Source organism: Argiope bruennichi, chromosome 7 (assembly GCF_947563725.1).
Source record: "Argiope bruennichi chromosome 7, qqArgBrue1.1, whole genome shotgun sequence".
Lineage (NCBI taxonomy): Eukaryota > Metazoa > Arthropoda > Arachnida > Araneae > Araneidae > Argiope > Argiope bruennichi.
This window is the reverse complement of record NC_079157.1, coordinates 112,989,416-113,005,152: the sequence shown is the minus strand read 5'-3', so window position 1 is coordinate 113,005,152 and position 15,737 is coordinate 112,989,416. Positions and strand designations below refer to the sequence as shown.

Sequence of the window (15,737 nt, the reverse complement as noted above, 5' to 3'; positions counted from 1 at the left end):
TAACTGATAGTTTTAATAATTAACATTTCCATATTCTTTAGGAATGGAAAAACAGGATGAATTTATATGCAGTCTTAAATTCAGTTCACGCATTTGTCAGATTAGTAGTTTCTAGGAAATATTAAAAACTTATATCAAAAGAAACAATTATTCGAAACGAAATAAGAATATTTGGTGATCAAATACAAAATTGAATTCGAAGTACATAAACTTTATTTGAAAATTTGATATACAAAAACAGATTTACAAGATAATTACAACATAAAAAGCATTGTTACAGCATACACTTTTCAATGATTTCAATTACAACATATGAATGCATTGAATTCAGAATTCAATACGGGTGTCAAATCAAATAACTTTTTGCTATTTTATCTAATAATTTAAATCAGTTTTAAATGTAAAACATTCACTTAATCTAAAATTAATATATGTCAGCAATGAAAATTATATAAACATTCTTTAGATATATTTTAAGAATTAAACACATTTATAGAAACTATTGCATAATGACAAAATCTTAATTGAAAATTCATTATAAAATTTTCTTCAATGCATATTAATTGATTCGATCAATCTGAATAAGTGAAAGTGAATTTTTTTTTTTTAAATGATTCGGAAAAATGTTTAGGAAATTTAATACTTCTGGAAAGTTGATAAATCAGAATCTAATTTTCTCGTAATATTGAGAAAAAAAAAAAAAAAAAAAAAAAAAACCCTTATCTACTCTACATTTAACATTCATTGCATTCATTCACTTTTTCCCCTCAATAAATGCGATTTTATTCGGGTAGATTTTTATGGATTTTAAATCACACTAATCACGCGAGAGCGTCAATTTTCTTTAAAAGCATATTGATCGCCGTGGTGATCAAGCACAGTGATCCAATGCTTTTTAAGAATCATAGGATATTTTGATTGGCTGGCCGGCCGAGCCAACCAAAATATCCTTTGTTCGCGGATGTACATAGTAAAATTTAAAGCCGAAATGAGGAGATATTGTAAGATAAATACTAAATTTTCCATCCAAAATAATTATTACTAATTTTATTACTTTAAATATATTTAACGAGAGTAAAATCTTAGTTTAATAAGTCACTTCAAATGGATGCAACAAACAGAATTTAATATATCTATAGAATATGGTGAATTTTTTCTGAAAGCAGGGCAATTAAATTTAAGTTAATGAGCTTTGATACCACGTCTTTAAATTTCGATTCCGGAGTAATTAATGCTGAGCACTTTATGACATTTTCAGAAGTGAAAGTTAATGAAAAGATAATCAAAGAAAACAATCTACTGTATCCCATAGTTCTAGAATAATTAGGATTCCAATATTCTAGCATTATCAAATTAAAAAATATAAGCTTAAAATATTTTTTCAAATCAAAATACAATTAGTTACATGTGCGCAAACACTTGATTTATGGTTGAGGAATATTTATAAAATATTTTCTAAATTATTTTAAAGAATCTTTAAGAAGGCAAACATGTATGTTGACAATGTAGTTTTTTGCTTTATCTTTCACACAGTATAGAGGCATTCCGCCTTTCCTTGATTTTCTTTTTCTTGGTATATTTTAAAGTGAACATAAAAATATGTATCATGTATTTATTATATCAAGTTTTAAGAGTCCAGTTTGCTTCGAGACCATAATGTTGATTGAAAATTTAGAGATCTTAAAACCATATAAAGGAAATTAAGCATAAAAGAAATCTTATCTGCATATTTTAATATAGTACTCTGATTTCATAATCACTAGTACAACCCATTTCATAATCATAAAGTGAAGTTCACGACACAAAGAAAATGCGATTGCTCTTACTAGCATTGATATTCAGTACAAAACAAAAACTTAGAACTACAATTTGTATAGTATTTGTTGGTAAGTTGAAAAATACACTGCAAACAATTGTGATGACACGTAGCAAATAACAGTAATCGATTGACAATAATAAAAATAGTCACATATTTAGAGTTGTGTTACGGCAATCGGCGACGAAAAATAATCTTAACAAATCAAACATTATAAAGATGCATTCACCACTGACAAAGATGGAGGAATGCCGCATGAAAGTTAAATAATTAGTTATTATTTTATAATAATTATAGTTCTGTAGCAATAGTTGCAATTCCTGCCTTTATTGCTGGGTCAATGAGAGTTCTGCTTGCCAACTAACTTATTGATTTAATATAAGAATTTAACTAACCCCTTGCCTACCGAGGATAACTTACAAGATTCGGTCCCCAGTGCCACGAATATATATATGTATATATTTGCGAGACGTAAATATACGACAGGGGCAGTTAACACATTGACTTAGGCAGACGTATATATACGCCTGCGGCAGGCAAGGGATTAAGTGAAAAAAATCGAATCAGTCTTGTTAGAAACAGTTTTAATTACTAGAAAATCTATTATACTATAAAATTTAAACTAAGCATATAAACAATGTTTCTCCAATTTAGATTTTTTAGAAATAAGCATTTTTAAAAAGAAAGTAGAAACTATCACGTTTGAAAGAAATTAATATACACCAATATTTTAATGTTAAATTTGTTGAGTTGATATACGAATAAAAAATTTTAAACAATAAATAATAATTGATATGCCAAGTACTTGTTTTGAATTGAAAATATTCCAAGCATTTCAAGCTTTACCAAGTTCATAAAGAATTTCTGCACTTGTCAAAAGTATTGTACAAAAATATCTAAATATTCATTATCCTGTTATTAAAATAGGATAAAGATGTATTGGTAATCTCATATAATGTTGACCTTATACGTAATCACATTTACATTTATATATTCATAAATTTTTAGTAATAAATTTATATTTTGGGCTTGGTTCAATATTTATAAATTTTTTACAAACTCAATTGCGTACGTTGGATCTTCGTCCATAATTGTAAAGACTCCGAATTCAAATATGCGCTTGATTAAGGCTCTGGATGTTCTGTTGTGCCGTGATCCCTTCCGTCAAAACATGCCAATATCTGAAAAGATTCTAAATATTTGAATCAACATAGATTAAATCCAAAACTCAAGAATTCTATTAAATGCTACAGCATAAATGACTTAATTTTTTCATGCCTACATCGATAATTCAAAAAAAAAAAAAATTGAAGGAATTTTCTTACGATATCAATAATAGTAGGAAAAGTAAATTACATTTTAATTAGAATTTTTAGATTCACTAACAGTTTGTATTTTGAAAACGAAACTGTAGTACCCTCTCGAACATCCGCTTCGCCACTATCCGGCTTCAGTATTATCCGGCCTAGTTCTCTTTTATTGTAATTGAGGAAGGCAAGACGTTGCATTCGCAACATTTCTAAGGCAGTTCAAATGGGCGTCTGCTACTATCTTCCTACATGTCGTGTGCAAAATGCAAGTTGTGACAAGAAAAGAGCAGCGTTCTGCTTGCGTTTATTGTTTCGTCAGTGTACAACGAATCTCACTTTTCCTTATTATAATTACACAATACTTACAGTATTCGTAAATTGCTCTTGGGGTGAGTTTAATGTTTTTTTAAGTATATCATAATGAAGATTACAGAATTTATGTTAAAATGGGAACAATTAATATTTTATAATTTACCTGTTTTATAATAAATTTTTGAAATGTGCAGTGCAGTATATTAACATATAGAAACTAACAGTACAGAGCTTTCTATTTTAACTCGACACGTTACCGGCAACATCTATGATTCAATGGGCCGCGGCCGCGTTCACAGTCTACTTGGTTTAAGGTAAATGGAAGGCTTAGTACTCAATAAGAAGTGATAAAATACGTCTTATAATATTGAGTTGGGTATCAAAATTTTGTCTTCTGGTATTGGTGGGCAAAGAAATGAATTCACAGAACTCCGGCCTATCCGGCCTTTGTTATCCGGTCTGCCTTCCGCTATATTAGGCCGGATACTCGGGAGTGCACTGTATTTATAACAATTTCAAAAAAATTTAAAAATAAGTAAGCATTATTTTATCATTCCAGAATCTTCCGCGAGCTATGCGAGTAATTATTCTTTAAGATGGTCAAAAGTGGTGTAAATAATGAATGTTCAAATCGCCTTCCAGTAGTCGCTGTTATGGTTTGATTGCAGAATATGGTAGGATCAGATTTCTCGATACGTTCACAGAACTGTTCAAATGCTCTGAAAATGAAGACATTCGTGTATAGTAGAGAGGAAACAACTTTAAAACTCGCGAAACATTCCCATTTCTTTTCGTAGGGTTGTAAATAAAAAATTTCTGGATAACCATTTCAGTATGAGAAAATAAATGAGAATCTTACTAATATGAGTATGTATCGATTACTGTGATGGATTTTAAATTTATGTATCAACTGAAATATGTTCGATTCGTTCCAGAAGAGTTTACTGAAGACCAAAAGGAGAGAAAATAATACACAGATGCCTCTTGCGTATTTATCATAAACGAAGGTCTCTGACTGCTGCATTTTTCTAATGACAATATGAAAGAAAGCCTACACAGCCCGACTCCTTTCTCAGGCTACCATATGCTTCAATACCTATTTAAGAAAAATATACAATATTTACATTATAGATAAACGAGTATCTATATATAATTTATAGAAACTGATCTCGGAGACTGATACGTCAATTCAGTTCCTATATTGTGAGGTAGCTGTAACTTCTGCATTTATTTTGTTAAATGTTTATGGTTTATGTATCTAAACCTTCCAGGATACTTTTTAAAGGATACAAATAAAATGGTTTCCGTCATACCACTGTGAATGTTTTATTATTATAATTTAGCAACTCACCATACCTTTTAATTACTAATTTTTCGATGTCACCTTAAGAGAACATCCTCCGCATCAGACGGAATTTGTGTCTTGATGGCGTGTGTATGGAATCCAGAAAATTATATTACTATAGATAGCGGTCGGCATGCTTTTATCTAGAAAAACAGCATAAATAAAAGTCGTAAATTGTCTGACCTTTGAATACCTAATAAAGTAAAAAGCATATTTTTATATTTTTAATTACCATTTGATAATTTATCATATTCCATCGTTATGATAATTATCATAATTCGAGCACTTACCGATTTCATTTGTCAATCGTTCTTCCTTGGATATCTAGATATATGCAAGGAATGTGTTGCAAGAGATGCAAAGGCATTCAAGACAAATATGAAATGCCATTGTGCAAATAAATGATGTCAATTGCTCTTTGTAGAGAGATGCTTTTGTATCGACTGCAGACGATTTTTGCCTCTTGTTTTATATGACGTTCTCTCTTTTGAATGGAAGCAAAGAAATCCATAAAAAAAACTTTCTGGTATAAAGTAGTTGATGCTATATTTAAAGTTCTAGATACTATTATTCCAAGAAATCATTCAAATGAGTATTTATCGCTGTTCATTTATGAAAACGTCAATCGTCAAGGCTTTTATCTCCTTTCACATACTATAAATATGAAATCACGTAATTCTGGAGCTCTCATTGCTTAGAAGACATTTGTGTGGAATATGTAAAAATTTTAAGCATTTCTTTCGCTTTCAATAAACTGTGTAGATTATTTAAGTTCCGAAAAGTTTTCGTATTGAAGACCATATGTTTTCAGCATTGTCCAAAATATACTCCTCAGATTCAAAATTCCGATATACTCTTGCTAAAGGCTCCAGATAATATCTGTTGGACAGTGATCATTTCGGTCAAACATGTGAACATCTGAAATGATTAAATATTTTTAGTATTATATCGGATGAAACCAACACAAATACTATGAAATACAAGACTATACAATTTACTTCAGCTCTTTCAATCCATATCGATAATTTAAAAATCTGAAAAGAATTTGCTTACGATTTCATTGATAAAACTATATTAACTGCCTTTTAAATAAGAAATACTAAAGCTCGCTCTAGCTCATTTTCCTTTTAAAAAAGAAATTATTCACAGTATCTGAAATACATTTGAAAAAAGTTCAATTAAGTCTTTAATTTCACCTCGCTAAAAAAAGTTTCCAATTCTTTTCCGAGTGATATAGAAGCATTTAAGAAATTAAAATTATTATGGTGCGTCCAATTATTAATTCTCCGTTAAGCACAATTACTATAAGGTTTATTCGTCACATGTTATGACACCCAAAAAAATCGACAACATATATAGTGATTAAAACACTGAATTTCATTTAAGAAACATTAATTTTTTTAAAGTTGCATGTCAAATTTTATGGCATGTCATATTTAGATGCCGGAAAAAAATGAATTCGATGACCTTATCAAGAAGCCTATTTTTTACGATTAATGAACTGAAAAAAAAATGATTTTTTAAAAGTAACAATAGAATATGCTTGGTCATTCCAGACAGTAAGTTTTTCGGATATCATACAGAAACAAAACCGAATCCCCTATACGCAGTTTGTCCTGTCGTAGGTGTTAAAACTACGACAGGACATTACCTGAAAAGATTTCTGGCCATGCAGATGATCGTTTCGGGGCTGATTCCATTCTAAGGTTGTCAATTATTTAAAAACCTACAAAGAGAAGTCAATCTTACAGTATGACACTTATTTCATTTCCGATAGTTCTGGGAGGTATCTAAAAGTGCTATATCTGTTTCAATAAAAGTTTGAAATATGTTTCGTATCTCATCGCAACCTCCAGAAGCTTACTTTCTAGACGATCCAATTAAAATGGTTACCATATGCCACGGCATTTTGTTAGTTTTTAAAATTCGTGAACTTACCGTGTCCTTGAACTTCTAATACAATTAATTCACCGTATCATCTTGAGAGTACTTCCTCACATCCAGCATAACTAATGTAGAAGTATGGCATAGACCTGAAACTAAGAAATCAGTACTACTGATGACTGACGGAGTGCCTTTATCAAGCAAAATGGCATCGATAATGAGCGGTCTAGCCTATGAACACCTAATAAAATAAAATGGACATGTTTATACTTCTAATTACCACTTCGTAAATCAAATAATTATAACCTATATTCATTTCGATATGACAAAATAAGCACAACTTACCGGTATGAATCCATTTCAATACGACAAAAGGAGCATAAATCACCGATTTGAATCCTGTCCAAAATTGAGAAAATATTTTCCTCTCCATCCAGATAGCTGCTATTAATACTTCATCAAAAGCGGAAAAACAGTCACTACTAATTTGGGAATGGAGTTGAGCCATTGTTCCAGTAAAACAGCATTGCCTCCTGTTACTTCTACTAAAAAAACTCGTCAAATTCACATTAATTCATTCTGCTCATTTGTAAAAAAGGTCACAGGAAACAATCACCATGGTTCTTTCCTCTATCATTAGACTATACCTTGTAAAATCCACATAATTATAGCATGCTCGTAACTTAAAAGCCACTTGTGTTGAATATTCAGAGATTAATATTTTTTCCCTATTTAATCTACACAAATGTGCAGATTTTAATGCATTTTAGAAGCTTACAAATAGTTTAAAAACATCTGAACGGCAATTAACTGTTTAGGGATTATTTTTAAATTGTTAAGCTATGAATTACTGAAATATTCCGTGCTTACATTTTTGTTTATAATAAGAAAATTTGCTCTCAAATAGAACAGACGTCTTCGTCTTAAAGCAATATTTCATATATTTTTAAAGATTTATGTAAAGGATGTTACTTTTTTTTATCCGTCTAGACCAAGAAAAGTGTAATAAGAAATTTGTCTAAATAAATTTCCGAATAGCTTCATTTTATAACTTATCTCGAATGCTTAATGAATCAACACAATTTCTAAAAGTTTTTCCCATTCCTGTTCTGGCAGATTCTTTTATTGAATTCAAAGACAATTAGAATTCGTTCACATTCAATATATGGGGTCATTCAAACTTCCATTTTCGAGTTAAGGCATGAAACAAATTATTTCTAGGTTCTTTAAAGGGTGGGGATTCAAATAGGTTATTATATTCAGTTATTTTATTCAGTAGAAATTCCATGTGTTGCACCTCAAAAAAATCTAGTATTTTTAAGGTTGATGGATATTCCAGATGGGATCAAATTAGAGTTTTTTTACCGATGGAATTCCAAATTGTTACGTCAATTAGACAAATATAGATAGCCAAAACAATGGGACCCAAAAGATAACTTTTATATTATGTATTAGTAATGTAAAGAAATTGAGAAAAAAGGTGGTTAAATTACGAAATGTCTAATAACTAATCATTAACGGATATGAGTTATTACCTTTCTAAATGGCAAGAATAGCGAATTGAAATTTATATGATAACTAGGCAACTTTTAAACAGAAATTAATCTACGCTTAATTTCTTAATTTAATCAGTCGCTAATTTTAAATAAGAATAAGTAAAAATTATTCGAAAATATAAATATTTATTTTTTAGAATATTTTTATTTCAATTCAATTGCGATAATTTGTATTCTTATCGGATTCCATCGTGGAAACTTTTACAGGCAGGTGTCCTTTAAAAATAATCTCAAATTTAACGAAATATGAATTTGAATCTATTTGGCCCATCAGAAAGCATGCATAGAAATGCCACGTATCGATAATTAATATACCATAAACAATTTCAATTATTGATAATAATCGTTATGAATTGCAATTGTTGATCTGAGCAGAGAGTTCTCATTTTCTGATAGGCCACAAAATGGATTTCGATAATCCAATCGATTTATCTATTACTTTACTGTTCAATCTTTCTACCGGGTTCAAATTATTCCCAGTGGGAGAAAGATATTTTATCATACATCAGAAGAGAAAAATTAGTAACCGCCAGACTGATGGGATTTAAATACTAGATGGTTTTTAAATTACCTTTAAATTTCTTTTTAAATATGAAACCCAATTCACTTTAAAATTACTTAAGCATTGTGTCAATTACATATTTCAATGAAGCATTTTAAACTCTTTACTGTCTATAGCCAAACTTCTTACGAAATATTGGTCAGAAGACAGAATTAAAAAGCCCTGAATTATTATTAGTAGCAAATCCATGTTTAGTACAAAAATGCGGTCCCGTTTTTTCATTTCGATAATTTCACACACACACACACACACACACACACACACACACGCGCGCACACACACACTCCAAGTTGCCAACACCACTCGAAAACCAAAGCCCACACACCACCCACACTGATGAAAAAACAGCCTGAAATTACAATCCACACATGACCCATGCCACCAACACCATTCTCAATCCAAAATTTTCACGTCCCTACACAGTTTACTCATGCCGCTAATGCCACAAACTCACACACACAAGCATGGCCCACACCATCCCGCAACCCCAACTCACACACACAAGCATGGCCCACACCATCCCGCAACCCCAACTCACACACACAAGCATGGCCCACACCATCCCGCAACCCCAACTCACACACACAAGCATGGCCCACACCATCCCGCAACCCCAACTCACACACACAAGCATGGCCCACACCATCCCGCAACCCCAACTCACACACACAAGCATGGCCCACACCATCCCGCAACCCCAACTCACACACACAAGCATGGCCCACACCATCCCGCAACCCCAACTCACACACACAAGCATGGCCCACACCATCCCGCAACCCCAACTCACACACACAAGCATGGCCCACACCATCCCGCAACCCCAACTCACACACACAAGCATGGCCCACACCATCCCGCAACCCCAACTCACACACACAAGCATGGCCCACACCATCCCGCAACCCCAACTCACACACACAAGCATGGCCCACACCATCCCGCAACCCCAACTCACACACACAAGCATGGCCCACACCATCCCGCAACCCCAACTCACACACACAAGCATGGCCCACACCATCCCGCAACCCCAACTCACACACACAAGCATGGCCCACACCATCCCGCAACCCCAACTCACACACACAAGCATGGCCCACACCATCCCGCAACCCCAACTCACACACACAAGCATGGCCCACACCATCCCGCAACCCCAACTCACACACTCATGCATTGCCCACTCCGCCGACACCACCGAGAAATCTCAATTAACACACGCATTGCTCACTCCGCCGACACTACTATGAAACCCCAATTTAATCTTTGTTTACATCGCCAATTTCACCTCTAATCCGCGATTTTAGAAGCATTACCTACACTAGCAACGCTATATCCAATAAAAATTCTTCCCCTTGCAAACACTCATTCCACGACAACCACAAACTCCCAATACTCAACCCTGCATACTCTATCGGATAACACGACAAGTTCACCGTGAAGACAGTTCTTTTGCATAACCCATGGCGAAATAACTTACAGTTCTTTCATATCACACACTGACTATTCCCTCATTCCTCTATATTACTCCATTCACTGCCGAATGCGATATTGCACAAATTAATCATACAACTCCCAAAGGAAAATGCATTAATTTTATTCCATACATCATGTCCATGCATAAGACGAGACATCAGGAATACACATTGTTGTTCAATTCTCATTCGTATAATGCCTCTCAATCTGAGAAAATGCATGTCAGTCTACCCACTGCAACGCGAACACTATATTTTGTACTAAATTAACACCGAAATCAGCTGTTTTTATACTAGTTTTGATGAGCTGCACATTTGATTAAAGCAGGGAAACAGTATATAGATTAATATTTATATATTAATATATTTTTTCCATTAATGTAAATGAATGTATATTAACCCATTAATGTATAATCTAAATGAATGATGACAAAATAAGAAGGGAAATAAGACTAATGACAAAATTTAAATTGATTTTTATTAGTCAATTATGAATTAATAATAATTATTTAATTTTTAATAATTAAATATGAAACTTGGAATAAGCAATTGAAGAAGCAATGAATTAAATCAAACAGCAACAAAAGGTTTAAGATAGAGGTCGGCAATTTCCATATGTACTATGAATTCCAAATACAAAGCAACGAGGAGACTTAATTATTATTCTAATTTTAAAATAACGCCATTTAACGTTTTATAAAATGTTTAGTAAAATCAGTTAAAATTCAATAATTTTATATACTCTTGCTTCCCAGTTTGAATAGTAATGGAAAATCGACTTATCACTCATCAGGAATTATTCTTAAAAATATTCGATAATTCCGAAAACCACTCAAAGCTTAAAATCTTTTCAATCGACTTACATTTTAACCATCAACAAGGCAAACTTAATTTTCATCATGCATATTCAAACTTTGATATCCTTGAAATGTTCTTAATCATTTAGCACTTAATCGTTTCTCTAAAGTACATTTGGGAACCTAATTCCTTAATCTGTAGAGCAGAAAATTAAGTCGATGTTTGGACTCTTAATATCAGAATCAATAATTTATTCCTCGTCTTAGAAGAAGCATACACTACAAAACTCTTAAGGTGCAACAACATCTGTATTCATCTTTTAATTAAGTATTTAAATTTAATTTTTCAAATTACCGAAAAATTATTTGAATACGCAATCCGAGATTAATTCTATCGCAAGCAAAAGTTGGTAGTGGCATGTAATCAACAAAATTGGATTGTTGATTTACTCAAATACATTTACTGAATATATTTACTAAAATAAGTAAAAGCTGTATAAGGAAGAAACCCTAGGAAGTGTAAGGAAGTTAGATGAATCATTCGATATTTGTTAGAAGTATCCCGAGAAGAAACAATTTCAGGGGCTAAATGAAAAGCTTTAGACAAAGTTATAATCAATACTTAGATGATGAGTGGATCTCCAAACTAATAATCGCGAAAATCACGAGTATAAAATTGAATTTTAGTTTGAGATTCGTTTCGGAAAATTTATCTTTTCATTTATAATATATTGCATCGAAAAAATATTGATCTTTCTGTTTTAATTTTAGAAGCTAGTAATCAATGCCATGTTACTTTTGCTTCGCGATTTAATATTCATTTCCGAAAGTGAATTTTATTTCTTTGCATTCCAAATTATCTTTCCTCTTTTTCAAAATGTTTTTAATTTCAGAAATTCAATTCTTGAATTCCTGAAAAGCATTAAAATCTGATCCTCTAATATTCTGAAAGAATAGGGAAGAAATATTCACGACATCCGAATATTCGATGCAAGTAAACTTTTAAGTGATTTGGATGCCACAATGCAGACATACCTGGTTAGTCCAACACTATAACAGCGGGAAATCCAAAAGAAAATATCGGCCACCGTCTTCCGGAAATGGCATGGCACTGTGTGATTAAGATGGTGTCCTTTTTCTTAAATCTTGGAATCAGTATCGAGAACTTGAAAGAATGGTACTAGCAGCGATGGTTGTTTCAATGTATGCAGTCCATTGGGTGCGAGAATACACGTGTCGCTTCAATTCCTCAGTCAAAATGATCTTTTGGGAATTGATGAGCTGGAATAGAAATTGTGGTTAATCTTTGCTCAAATCATAAATAAGAAATTACAAGAATTAGTTTGTTTTTTCAAAATGCAAAGAATGTCATTTTATATTCATTCATACGGAAATAATTGCTATGCTTTTACTAACATTTCGCGTAAGATCAAGGAAAAAATACCGTGTTCGGCTTTCATTGACAAGAAAAGTTTATCTTACAAGAAGTTTTAAGTGTTTCTGGACTTGAAATCATCTTATTTTATTTCATAAGATTCACTAGTGATAGCCGTAGCTTAGATGTTATGCTAATAAAATTTAAATTTGCATTTCTCCAAATGAATGCTTGTTAAGAAAACCACGACGCGAAACTAGAACTGTGCGACGATTCTGCAAAATGTACTCTCAAAAATCAAAGCAACTAGAAAGAGCAGCTGAAAAAAGTGTGGACCTACATTTTAAGTATGTAAAACTAGTTTTATGTTTTATACTGCATTAATTTTTTCATACCATAACGATGGAATCAAAAATTTATCAGTATTGACATTTGTTCAAATTAGGTGGGCGAAGATTTTTTGAAATGCCCATCTTCGTGTGTATCTTTAATGTGTTAACAGTTACGGGTTATTAGAAGCATGGTCTACCAAAATTTTCTGCCTACATTAATTACCTCGTTTCTTTAAGAAATTTTTCCTATTATTAGGTTACTGAATTTTTTGTAAATTGTGAGATATAATGACACTAAGTAATGAGTGTAACGTTCTTTGGACAGATATTTGAACTTAAATCTATCAGATTAACAATGCCTTCTTGAAGAATAAAATTCACGAAAAAATCATTTTTTCAAAATTTAAATTTTTAATTAAAAGTTAAATTTATTCCAAAATTTCTAATAATGGATAGAAAATTTTCTTCGATAGTTCCAGAACATGTGACATAAAAAAGCTATTTTTTTTTTTCTTACCAATTCAAAACGAACTTTCCATTGATACTAATTTTATTTTTGTGCATTAATTTTTTAAATTTAATTAAAAACATTAAATCTGATATGCTGTAATAAAATTCAAGTATTTGTTTGCTTCCACATTTCAATCGCATGCTGTAATTAATTCTAAAGCTATCAGTTAAGAATGTAATTTTATACATTAATTTCAAAATTATACACTTTCGAATCTAATAACAAAAATATTTAGACAGGCATTTTTTCTGCAAATCGAATAATTGTAAAGTCACTTCGTATATAATGCAATCAAACAAATACTAAATATTACAAATAAAAATTCGTAACAAATTTCAGCGAAATATTTAAAAGGAAATTTTATATTCCCATTCTTTAAAGCAAGCGGAACTCGATACAGCTGTAAAAAGTCCATTTCCTTATTTAATTTATTGTATAGAAAATAAATGCATTTGAAGTGCCTTTATGCAATAATCATCTTACCAATAGTCTAAATCATGAAATACATTGAGTTTTCTAAGAAAGTTCCTATTAAAAATACTAGTAATAATAAACCATTATGAATATGGAATTTTGTTGTAAACGGATTTCAGTGAAAAAAAGCATTCAAATCTCCAGTAGATAAACCAAATAACTACTCATAGTTCATTACCATATTTATGCGAGCTTGAAAAAACTATGTAACTTACCCATTATCTTTCTATTCATTATCAATGGTGAGAGTTCTTGACAAAGTGACATGGTACTAAAGACTAACAGATGGCTAAAATATCTTCAGGTACACAAGAGACACTAATGAATTGCATAATATCTTAATTTCAAGTGTATTCTGGACATTCTGCGTCATTTCTAAATGATCTTCTACGATAAGCAAGGAACAAAATGAAAATCGATTAATCTTTTGAATGTATATCAGCTTTTTAGAATCTAGAAATTTCTTATAATCACTTCTCTTCTTCCAAAGATTAATACGAGGTGATTACTCAGCAAGCCGCTATTAAAAATGGTTACAAAAATCCAAATTCGAATACGAACAAAGCATACGCATTAGATATAAATATTATTTAAAAATAACAATTATTGCGATAAATTTAAAAATAAATCTGTCGCCTTTTGTAAAAAATTAGGACCAGGTGAAACAAAGATAATTAGTCATTCATTCAGAAAACAAAGGTGATTTCTTTATTTGCTATAAGAGGATTTTTCACGTAAGGAATATCAAAAAGTGATGGCCCAGTAGTATAGGCATCAATGACAGTACACCATGATATGATTTGGCTCCGAATCTTAGTTAATCCTTCCCTAAATGATCCTTTAATAATAAATAAAACATTAACTTCGTTAGATAGTCAGTTATGTAGTCTTCGTTCTAGCTTGATTTTGTTATTCTTTTCCTTTTTATCCTTTTCGTAAAGGGTAATCTTGCACGTCCTGATTTGCGAAATAGAGGATTATGAATTGAATCTTCATTCTAAAGAAAATGTTGTTTTCGGACCTAACTCACATGCGTAAAATCTGAAATCTAAAAGAAAACTTATGGGTCGCGATGGGTTGGTGGTAAGATTTCGGCTTCGGAACCGTAGGGATTCAGGTTCGCGACCCGATTTCACCGAAGAACATTTGTGTAAGCGGAGCGGATCTGGTACACGCTAAATCCGCCGGCTCCAAACATCATTTCGCTGGTGCGGCGTAGAAACTTGTAGAGGGAGGGGGGATGCAAGCTCAGGTGTCATCCTCGTTATCTCACAGCGGATCCAAATTACGAGGTACATGCCAAAATAGCTGTAGTGTTGCTTTTAAAAGCGACGTTAATATAACTTAACTTATAAAAACCAAAATCCTTTTGACTAATCTAGAAAACTGGAGTACCAGCCAACGTACTATTTTCCTTAGATCTTTATGTGTAAATGGGACTTTTTCCACAAAGTTTTATTAAAAATAAGTAAATAAATAAACCTCTGTTCAAACTTACTCATATGATTCTTATAGATCCAATGGAAAGTGTTTGTTGCACGACTCATGGAAATTGTTCAGTAAAACAAAACCTACCAGAAATTCGCTTCAAAATATCAGTGGGCTGACATCTACCCAATGTTGGGTGATTGCTGATTAATTATATACAAAAATGTAGGCATGTGACACATAAAAGCACATTTAGTAACCACGAGCACAAAAGCAATACAACATTTTTACGATCACATAAGCAAGTGAGAAGAAAAAGAAGAGACAGAAAAAAACAGTCAGCAGTTAGGTAATTTACTACTGCTCTTCTGATTGGAGGCGAAGGAAAGATGCATTTAGCAAGCCTTTCTCAATATCCTCCCCCCCCTTTTTGAGAAGCTGAACAGCTGCTCAAAAACTAAGTTTAAGAGTAACTAAAATTAAGCCTATTAGGTCTCTATTTCAGGGCCGAATCTCGACACTTGAGGCAAGCTCACATCGTTGACTAAAGTCTCCGT

The 15,737-nt window shown here is 32.1% G+C and overlaps 1 long non-coding RNA gene across 1 annotated transcript; it reads right to left on the bottom strand.

Moving 5' to 3' along the window:
- Nucleotides 1-582: 582 nt before the first annotated feature.
- LOC129975972 (uncharacterized) lies at nt 583-7,116 on the bottom strand. Its single transcript, XR_008785063.1, has 5 exons — nt 7,013-7,116; nt 6,722-6,908; nt 5,074-5,701; nt 4,795-4,926; nt 583-2,997 (listed from the first exon to the last, which is right to left on the bottom strand). It is a non-coding gene; the product is annotated as an uncharacterized LOC129975972 (long non-coding RNA).
- Nucleotides 7,117-15,737: the final 8,621 nt, after the last annotated feature.